Raw genomic sequence first — 11,442 nt, 5'->3', positions numbered from 1 at the left:
TCTTTAAAGTTGTTCAAATGAAGTTCTTAGCAATGCATATTACTAATCAAAAATTAAGTTTTGATATATTTATGGTAGGAAATTTACAAAATATCTTCATGGAACATGATCTTTACTTAATATCCTAATGATTTTTGGCATAAAAGACTTAAGCGACTTAAGACTGGTTTTGTGGTCCAGGGTCACATATTAAAAAATAATTAATGTTAATATTATTATCAACACATTAAAATGATCTAACTTAATTACAGTGCCAAAAAACAGAAAACTGCAACATATCAAGATGCAAACTGAAATCATATTGCAATAATAATAATACTATATGCATGCAGTGCTGGGTAAATTACTTACAAATTGTAGTCCATTACTGATTACAGATTACATGATGGTAATGGAGTTAGTAACGTAATCTAATCTAAGTTACTCATTTTAGGTAATGTATTCTGACTACTTTTAGACAACTTTTTTTTTTTACCCAACTTGTTTTAACTTACCAATAAATGCACCACACTGAAGAAAATATATTTCATTCTTTGATATCAACATCATAAAATGCATTAAGCGTTTCAAAGCTAAACGGTGTGACACACAGTAAGATTTTTAGAAAGGAAATTTTAAAAGAAAATTCTTTAGAATTAGGGAAAATCAATAAATTATGCATGAATTGCCGCCATTGTGTGAAGAACATGTAATCATGCAATCCATAAAAAAGCAACTGAGCATTTTAAAATGCAATATCATCTAATTATGAGTACTTCGTTTTTGGAATGTATCCAGATTACATGTAACCCAGCACTGTATATATGGAATTAAAAAATGAATTATACAGTAATTTACCTATATTAATACTCCAAGTTTCTGTAATAAAAATATATTTTCCATATTAGTAACATTAACAACAATGGTTGCCACATATAATTATCATTCTAGACAGTGCATAATGACCTGAAGATGTTTGTTTGTGGTGTTTTGCTGCTAATTTCTATTTCTCTATGATGGTATTTTAATCAAATAAGATGAAAGGGCTGTTTTAGGCTTTAGGCTTCCTCCAGATCTCTCCGTCTGAGACTGCAGGCCTCGCTCGTGACGGAGCTGAGTTGAGTATATTTGGATCCTCGTGCTGTGTTTTGTCTTGTTGAGACCCGCAGACCCGTCCTCAGCAGGACCATCTGAGGGTCTGACGTCTGTTTGTCTGTTTTTAGCCACTCTGGAGGAGAACCTGGCTGGGTTTTCCCAGTGCAGTCTGTCCTGGTCCTCCCAAATTAATCAGATTTACTGCGCCGGCCATATGTCGAGACAGCGTGAACCTGCCCACCCTGATCCCAGATCAGCCTCCTCTGAACACGAGAAACCCTCTCAGCTCAGCACAGAACAAATGCTGAGGGATTCAGTTATTCAGATGCTGTCGGTTCTTCACTGGGTTTCATGAATAAAGGTTCTTCAGAGGTTCTTGTTTATGATTCTTCATAGATTTAAAGTTAATCGCTCATTTTGACACGTGCGATCATGCATTTCCTTATTAAATCATGTCTAAACGCAGTCCAGACATCTAAAAACTTTTGCTTTTTTTTTTTGGGATGAAATCTTGGATTTCTGTTAAAGGAGTAGTTCAGCCAAAAATGAAAAAATGAAAGTGTGCTCACAGGTCATCCGAGATCAGGATGAGTTTGTTTCTTCATCAGATTTGGAGAAATGTAGCATTGCATCAGTGTCTCAGCAATGGATGCTCTGCAGTGAATGGGTGCCGTCAGAATGAGAGTCCAAACAGCTGATAAAAACATCACAATAATCCACAAGTAATCCACAGCACTCCAGTCCATCAGTTAACATCTGGAGAAGACAAAAGCTGAGACAAATCCAGCATTAAGACGTTTTTAACTAAAATAACATAGAGTCCATAATCCATAATAACGCTTCCTCCAGTGAAAAAGTGCATCTCCTGTTGTCTCTCACATCAAAATCCAGCCACATATTTGTTTAGAGCTGTTTAAACGCTGCTTGATCTGTGCAGATTTCTCTCCTGATTCAGACCAGAACACTTTTTCACTGGAGGAAGTTTTATTATGGAGTATTTTATTCTGACGGCACCCATTCACTGCAGAGGATCCACTGGTGAATCATATTGTAAATGTGGCTTCATGCTGATCTTCGACTCTTAATCCAGTCACATCTGTCTGTTTATTTGACTCTCCTCAGGCGTTTAGGCCAATAACGACTGCGCTGCACTTCTAAGACGTCGCTAAACGTGTCAAACGCATTTAATGAGGTGCAACTGTGAGTCCTGAGGGGAAATACTTCGGTAAGTCATCACCTCGCAAGGCCTCTGTCTATTACACCTGCCTTTGTGTCCAAATATTTACCTGAAACATGATGCGGGGAAGTCGAACAGGTAATGAAGATTTAGAGCTCACCTGAGACTAAACAAAAGCATCTTCTGTTAGCTTTCATCAATATAAGTTGGTTTTATTTGGATGTTTCTCTCAAGGGCTGTGCTCAGAATAGAACACCAGCGCACTGCATACTGCACAGTGTTCACTGGACACGGTCTGCTGTTAATTTTAATAGTATTCTGCAATAACTGATGTTTCAGACAGTAGTATGATGCATTTTTGTCACTTTTTGACCTCAACGTGATGCATGAGTGTCATGCATTAAATACAGACATTTTGCATTTTTAATCTAATTTTGTCTGCAAATGTTTTACCGTTTTCAGTGTGATTAAATAATTGCATTGTGGGATATTCAATGCAGTGTGTTCTGTTGCATTTTGGCAACAGATACAAAATATGCATGCTATATACTTTAAAAATATGAGTGTGCTATTCAGAACTTAAGCAAGTCTTTCCCTTCTGGAGCGTCTGGTGCATTTACATTTAGACAGATGCTTTTATCCAGAAGTCAGTTCATGCATTCCTTAGGAATCGAACCCATGACCATTTGAAAGTTGAATGTCATTCAAAGCAAAAATGGAAACCCCGGCCATATGTCGAGACAGCGTGAACCTGCCCACCCTGATCCCAGATCAGCCTCCTCTGAACACGAGAAACCCTCTCAGCTCAGCACAGAACAAATGCTGAGGGATTCAGTTATTCAGATGCTGTCGGTTCTTCACTGGGTTTCATGAATAAAGGTTCTTCAGAGGTTCTTGTTTATGATTCTTCATAGATTTAAAGTTAATCGCTCATTTTGACACGTGCGATCATGCATTTCCTTATTAAATCATGTCTAAACGCAGTCCAGACATCTAAAAACTTTTGCTTTTTTTTTTTGGGATGAAATCTTGGATTTCTGTTAAAGGAGTAGTTCAGCCAAAAATGAAAAAATGAAAGTGTGCTCACAGGTCATCCGAGATCAGGATGAGTTTGTTTCTTCATCAGATTTGGAGAAATGTAGCATTGCATCAGTGTCTCAGCAATGGATGCTCTGCAGTGAATGGGTGCCGTCAGAATGAGAGTCCAAACAGCTGATAAAAACATCACAATAATCCACAAGTAATCCACAGCACTCCAGTCCATCAGTTAACATCTGGAGAAGACAAAAGCTGAGACAAATCCAGCATTAAGACGTTTTTAACTAAAATAACATAGAGTCCATAATCCATAATAACGCTTCCTCCAGTGAAAAAGTGCATCTCCTGTTGTCTCTCACATCAAAATCCAGCCACATATTTGTTTAGAGCTGTTTAAACGCTGCTTGATCTGTGCAGATTTCTCTCCTGATTCAGACCAGAACACTTTTTCACTGGAGGAAGTGTTATTATGGAGTATTTTATTCTGACGGCACCCATTCACTGCAGAGGATCCACTGGTGAATCATATTGTAAATGTGGCTTCATGCTGATCTTCGACTCTTAATCCAGTCACATCTGTCTGTTTATTTGACTCTCCTCAGGCGTTTAGGCCAATAACGACTGCGCTGCACTTCTAAGACGTCGCTAAACGTGTCAAACGCATTTAATGAGGTGCAACTGTGAGTCCTGAGGGGAAATACTTCGGTAAGTCATCACCTCGCAAGGCCTCTGTCTATTACACCTGCCTTTGTGTCCAAATATTTACCTGAAACATGATGCGGGGAAGTCGAACAGGTAATGAAGATTTAGAGCTCACCTGAGACTAAACAAAAGCATCTTCTGTTAGCTTTCATCAATATAAGTTGGTTTTATTTGGATGTTTCTCTCAAGGGCTGTGCTCAGAATAGAACACCAGCGCACTGCATACTGCACAGTGTTCACTGGACACGGTCTGCTGTTAATTTTAATAGTATTCTGCAATAACTGATGTTTCAGACAGTAGTATGATGCATTTTTGTCACTTTTTGACCTCAACGTGATGCATGAGTGTCATGCATTAAATACAGACATTTTGCATTTTTAATCTAATTTTGTCTGCAAATGTTTTACCGTTTTCAGTGTGATTAAATAATTGCATTGTGGGATATTCAATGCAGTGTGTTCTGTTGCATTTTGGCAACAGATACAAAATATGCATGCTATATACTTTAAAAATATGAGTGTGCTATTCAGAACTTAAGCAAGTCTTTCCCTTCTGGAGCGTCTGGTGCATTTACATTTAGACAGATGCTTTTATCCAGAAGTCAGTTCATGCATTCCTTAGGAATCGAACCCATGACCATTTGAAAGTTGAATGTCATTCAAAGCAAAAATGGAAAACACCACAAGGAACGCTTCCCATGTCACTGATTTATGATTCTGTCATGCTTTATTGGTGTTCTGTGTCAGTCAGGCTCATTGAGTTGTGATTTATGAATTAGTGCTTAAGAGCAGCTAAAAATCTAATTAACTATTCTAGGAAGTTTTCTTGATGTGTTAGAACGTTGTTTAAAGGTTACAAAAACGTTTCTTACAACATTTTTTTTTCTCACTCAGAATAAAGCATTATTTGAACATTTAATATTCTAAGAACATTAAAGTGTCTAGCTTTCTTGTTGTTATAAGAACGTTTTTAAAGGTTCCTTAAAGGTCGACTAATTTTATTTTTACCCCAAACTTTTTTATAACATTTTCCTTCTCCATTAAGAGAACGTTCAAGTACAAATAACATCATGAGGACGTTCTGAGAACATTGTTACAATGTTACAATGTTATGTTACAATGTTACAATGAATGTTACAATAAAGCTCCGTAAACTTAAAAAAAAAATTCTAAGATAATAGATGATAGATGGAGATAATATCAGAATGAATGGTGCACGCCAGGTTCAGATGAAATCAACAATATCCAAACAAACACGAGATTCATGCAATGCAATTTATTTGGAATCAGTGACGCTGAAATAGCATCACGTGACTGTGGTGTTTACATTGTGCTGGACAATGAGCTTCACACACTTGAAACCCAATAAAAAGGTTCCTGACGCGGTGCTGGAGAACATAAGAAACGCGCGGTGGAGATATTAGGAATATCGAGCAAACGCGCGTCTCTGTGCCAGCTGACGCGAGCGCGGTCTATAATGACGCGTCCTCATCATATGGCTCATCATAACGTATCATAAGCGCCGTGAGGGGCTCCATGTTTGAGCTCCACTGCTGCTGGAGTCATGAGAGGCTCTGTGGACCTTCCTCCTGCCTCACTGTCTCATCGCAAACTCTTGTGCACCCTCTGGTGCTTGCTAGACTCCAAAACTTCTTTGTGTTGCCTGCTTAGCAGATTGTCTTCCTTGTCTCTGAGGCTGCTCATTATTCGGAGACAGCCGGAGCTCAGGTCATCTGCAGCTGCCGTTCTGAAGAAGAAGAAGGAGAAGGAGGAGACGCGAGAGGGAAGATGGCGAACATCCTGCAGCTCTAGACCGGGAACTAGTTCGCAGAAGATCCAGGATCCAGCCGTGAGTATTCGGTTTCACAATCGTCCTCATCTCGCCTCGCTCGTGACGCTCCATGATAACGCGCTCGAGCTCGGGATCCGTGGAGAGGCGCTTTGGGAATGACCTGGAAAAGCGCTTTTCATGCTTCCCAGACCCGAGAGGAGCCCGAACCGAGCGGATCCTCCAAGAAAAAGAAAAAAAAACCGGGCCCCTCGGAGCTCGTCAAGTGACGCGTTGCTGGAGCGTGTTTTCCTCCACTGGAAGGAGCGTCGCGGGATCGGCGCGCCGGCGGTGAGCGCATTCGAGGGACGGAATGCGAAATGTTCCGCCGCGCTGGAAGCCATTGCGCGGATTCGGAGCTCCGCGTCTATTAGTCGGACGCGACGCGTGACGCGACCGGAGCCTTTCAATGTGGCGGCGTGAAAATAGCGTTGTTGTTGTTTTGCGCGACGGGCTCCAGGTGTTTGTCGCCGCAGGTGTAGAATGACACCGAGGGCTCCTCCAGACAAAAATGGAGTCTCGCTGGAATCTAGAGAACAAAGGTTGACTTTCTCCTGCTGCCTCTGGCCACTGCATGGAGCTGGACGCGCGTCTGGTGACACATTTCATGCTCGTTTGCACTCCCCCCCCCCCAACTTGAGTCTGCGTGAAGTTCCCCTGCGGTGTTTTTAATAACACGCATGCTTTGGGGTTTAGTGCTGCTGTTTTTGGACTACATTGTGCGCGCGCTGGTCTGTGATGTTCTACAGTGGCCTACAGAAGAAGATCTCAGTGCCTCAGATATAAAGTGTAGTTTAGTTCTAGTGCAGGTGGAGTATTGTGGATGTGCAAGCTGCTGGTGTTCTCTGAACTTCAAATGCTGAACTATTCTTCCCTTTATGCACCTGTGTGTCGTTTAGGAGCAGATCTGAAGCTTCTGCTTGGAAGTGAAAGTGAATATTCTTGCACTGGTCTGGCTGTAGTTGCATGTGTGTTTGTGACATGTTTAGTGTTGCACACCATCAAAGCTTTTTGGTGAAAGGCGGTTGTTTCTCCATTGGCTCTGTGTGTGTGTGTGTGTGTGCTTCTGTGATCGCTCTGGCCACTGTGAAATCCCGCTGACAAAGACAGCGCACTACACACACACACACACACACACACACACACACTCTCTCTCTCTCAATGCGACAGACGCAGGCCAGAGGAACTCAAAATGGTGGCACGTCTCCCATGTCAGGGCAAACAGGTTCTCTCACATGAAGGTTACTGGCTGTTTTTAAGGTCCTGCTGCTGTCTGCTGTTTCTAAGCAGCTTCTCTGAGGTTTATTGAAGTTGTGAGATCATTCTTTGTGCTGTTTTCACTGCTGATTGAATGCAACAAAAAGCATGGATTTGTGTGTGTGTGTTGTGTGTGTGATGCTTAGTTTGTCCTCATGCAAGTTCTTCCACCTCCAAATCATTCTTCGATGCGTTTTCTGCATGTGTGTAGTTTCACAGTATTGACTTTGATCTGGTCGAGCGTCTGACCTGGAAAAGCTAAAAGCCGTCTTATGCAACTGTTGAGCGCGCAGCGATGGCTCACGGTTCAAGCTCACTGCTGACCCACTTTTCATGAAGGTCCAGCCTGTTCAGCTCACTGGAGAAGCAGACTGTGGGTTCGTTTTCAGTGAAATAGTCCACGAGAGAGAACATTTACTGTCTGTCTGCTGAACAGTGACTGGTGTTGTTGTAGTATTTTTGGCCATAGATGCGCAGAAGTTTGGATTATACGTGTCAAATCTGTTTATTATGGCTCTCAGTGAAGCTCATTGCACGTCCTTTATTGTCTCTTTGTCATGTTGAGCACAGAAAACCAATGAATGGACACAAATGCATCATATATTTTTAATGATAAACCAATGAGGGTGAAGTTAACAGAATAAACAAGAGCTTGACAGCATTTTGAGACTGAAAAATTGCTTTTGAGATTTAATGCGTCCAGTGTTTAATGTCTATTCAGTTCCTCAATTAAAGAAGAAACATGGACTGTTAGTTATGATCTTGACTATTGATGGAGTGCTTTATTGCTTTACTAATGTTTATTAAGTCATTTAGACAAGCTAGTTTGCAGTAGCTGACTTTTTAGACGTTTCTCCAATCGCGCTGCAACTAACCGGTGATTATTTATTCTTAACTGATTTTCTTTTCTTCCAATGAGAAAAAGTTCCACAAACACATCATTCCCAGTCATCCAAACAATGTACAAATTAAAAACTGTGGAAACAAATCTAGTGAATGTATCTGTGTAAACTATGCTTTACATTATAAGCAACTTTATATTTAAATCTAAGCAATAAATTCCATAACTTTAACTAATCACGAATAACTTCAGATGAATCTTTCTAGTGCACACTTATAATATTTAAACGGAGTATAGTTTCAAAAACCCAAAGTTTATGCATTACTGTTATTTCAGCACACAAGTCGTGTTTACGACGAGTCGATGAGTTATTTTATTACTGACTGTTGTGTTGACTAGTCTTAAATAGGCTCGAGTAGTACTAGTTTTTGCCGTGATGTTGTGAAATTTCACTGGTGTATAAAATTGTTTAATCATGTTGGTTGTTGATTATTTTCATTCCTGATTTTATGGTTGCACGATTTGGGGGGAAATCGAATTGCGATGTATTTTCTGCATTTTTTTTGTGTGTGCGATTATAATTATGTGGCTATAAAATAACAATAATAAATTATGAGGATGATCATTGTTATTATTAGTGGTTATATTATTTTTTAAAAATTATATAAAATTTTATATATAAAAAAAATTATATATAAAAATTTTATTTTTCAAAATAATTAAAAAAAATAAAATATTACATTGTAAATGGATTTTTCAAGAAAAATAATTAATAATACTAAAACTACTAATAATTTTATATTACATTACAGCTCTAAAACTACAATACGTCTACTGCAACTAATATTAATGATTGTTTTAATTTCTTCTTTTCACTGAGTTTTTATATTAGTGGAAAACTGCTGGTTTTGTTGACAACAGTGTGATTTCAGTTAATGGTGCGGCTCTAATCGTTGATATGCTATATATCTGAAATGCGAGTCCGATAAAGCAGACGTATGAGGTTGATCTTACGGAGGTTTTCCAGGCCGCGGATGTTTGTGTGCACGGAGTAATGTGGTGATTTCATCTGAATAATTTTGCATGTCAAAGGCTGCTTGTGTTATTAATAAGGTGGGCGATGTGGAGAAGCGTTCTGCTTTCTTCAGGTCATTTTAATGACTCTCATTGCCTTTGTCCCTCCTAAAATCCACATTGAGGTCTTTGACTGATTGCAGGCTTTAGTCAGGAGTCGCACGTCATTCCAGTGCTTTCCTACAGCAGAAGATCACTGCGTTTCAGGTTGTTTTTAAGGACGCTGCTCGTTCCAGGCAGCTGAAGGGCTTCCATTTTGATGGTCGAGTGATCTGAGCTACAAAATGGACCGGACGAGGCCGCTGAAGGAGGCAGAAACTCACAGAAGCGCTGGACTTTAGAGCTGTTCCTCAGGCGGCCTGACACAGAGAGAGAAGCGAGACACACAAAAGCCAATTGAAATGGTCCAGTGGACGCTTTCTTGACGTGATGCATTGGTTTCTGGGGTCTCACACACACATTCACTCTTATCTAAAGAAGCCATAGGTTATATAACCTTCTGGTGGACAGTAGAAACAGAGTGACTGTGTGCTGTGTTTATTTACATAACCTGGTTTGGGTCATGATTAGTTGTGCTGCATGCTGTGTGTGTTTTAATTGAAATTCCAGTACACTGTAAAAAAATGACCGTGAATTTAACGGTAAAAAACTGTAAAAATGCTACAGTAAAAACCTGTTAAATGGTTAACGGTAAATTTCTCATCACCACCTGCATTTGGTGGTTATCAGTGTATTACAAAGGTACAAAACAGATTTCAGTACTTCAATAGGTTGGTATATTAACATTATATCAGTTAATGAAATTACGGTATTTAACTGTAAATTTAAGTTAAAACTGTAAAACCTAAAATGTTGCTACCGTATTTTTATGGTAAAATTCCGGCAACCACAGCTGCCGGTTTTCTTGACCGTAAATTTTACGGATTTTTTTTTACAGTGTAGTCTAACAGTTTAAAGCACAATATTTCAAACAAACACTTGTCTGATTATCTTCATGTCCATTAGTGCTGTGCAATATAATGGTGGTAAACCGTTATGAATTACGCACATGGTATCAATTTTTTAAAAACTGGCAAACCGGTACAAGTGGCTAAGCAACGTAGACAGCGTCGAAAGAAAATCCTAAACATTGAATTGATGGTGGGATTTATATGAATGGTTTAGATTTTAGATGGTTTATTTTCTTTTCATCTTGCCTCCATATAATGCATATTAATGTAGCATTTAAAAGGTAACCAAGGAAACGCAGTATCACTGCTGTTCCATAAGCGCCATCTGCTGTGAGAGAGTGAATCTGCGTCTCATTCAGAGCTTCTGCTGTTTAGGTTTCCTGCGGATATGTTTTATGTAGCATAATTTGTTAATAAAGTGTTGAAATTATACGATCTAATTCACATCAAAAACTGCTCACGCTGCATGCAGCATGTTAGTTTGAATCGTGATTAAAATGCAGTGGTTTCATGCATTCTGATTCATATAAAGCACAGTCGGGGAAAAAACGTGATAAACCGTGAAACCGTTAAAAATAAACGTTGATACAGATTTTTGATCAGACCGCCCTACACTAATCTCCATTATGAATTCACTGAATTATACATTAAATACATGATACAGTCGCACTAGAAACCTTGTGAACGCTTAAGAATTGTGGATATTTTAGGGCTGCATGATTTGGGGGAAAAATCAAATCGTGATATTTCTTATAAAATTGTCAATGCAATTTAAAACTTTTTTTTTATTTGTACATTATACGTTCTATTTTATGACTAAAATAATAATAATAAAATTATTATTATTACTGGTTATTACCAAATAAAAAAATATTAAACAAATTCAGTATTTAAAAAAAAAATAATACAATATCAATAATAGTGTTATTTTACATTACAAGTGTAAAATTACAATTCTAATCATTTTTATTAGTAATGAATAATGATGTTTTTTAAAAATCATTTTCAAACGTTAAACCATTGAACATTTTTCCAGTCGTCTTCGGGCTCATCCACAGTGTTTTGCTCATTCATTTCACACTTTTCTTGCTCAGTAGATTTTTCTAGTAGACCCCAAAGTCTGTAAAGTACTTGTGTGTCATGTTTTTAATTAGATTCTCTTTATGTGCTTCAGATCGGATCACACTGTAGCTCCAGTATTTCGTCGCATGAGTGTTTTCAGTCCTCGATGTGAGTTTGTCCTTTATTTGTGTCTCAAACACGTCTCTCATTCACACTGCTTCTCTCCTCGGCGGTGGTAGAGCGGATCTGGCATGATTTAAGAGTCTGTGAGAAACTTCTAAACCTGCTCATCCAGACACGGTTCTTGTTCTAGTTTTGGTGTCATCGTGACGTTGTTTTGAAGAAAAGAGTCTTATATGACAGTCAGAGGAGTTTTATTACAAAGGTTCTCAGCTAGACATCCACAAGATTTTGATTAACATTTTAATATCTAAATATA

General features: G+C 38.9%; 1 protein-coding gene across 1 annotated transcript in view; it reads left to right on the top strand.

Moving 5' to 3' along the window:
* The first annotated feature begins 5,264 nt into the window (after nucleotides 1-5,264).
* znf462 (zinc finger protein 462) overlaps nucleotides 5,265-11,442 on the top strand; it is a 49,618-nt gene continuing 43,440 nt past the window's right edge. The window contains exon 1 of the mRNA XM_016494253.1: nucleotides 5,265-5,840. The gene's annotated coding sequence lies outside the window, so the exon portion shown is untranslated. The remainder of the gene's footprint in view (nucleotides 5,841-11,442) is intronic.

This window comes from Sinocyclocheilus anshuiensis, unplaced genomic scaffold, assembly GCF_001515605.1.
Source record: "Sinocyclocheilus anshuiensis isolate Anshui unplaced genomic scaffold, SAMN03320099.WGS_v1.1 scaffold1031, whole genome shotgun sequence".
Taxonomy (NCBI): domain Eukaryota; kingdom Metazoa; phylum Chordata; class Actinopteri; order Cypriniformes; family Cyprinidae; genus Sinocyclocheilus; species Sinocyclocheilus anshuiensis.
This window is presented reverse-complemented; position numbering and strand designations above follow the sequence as displayed.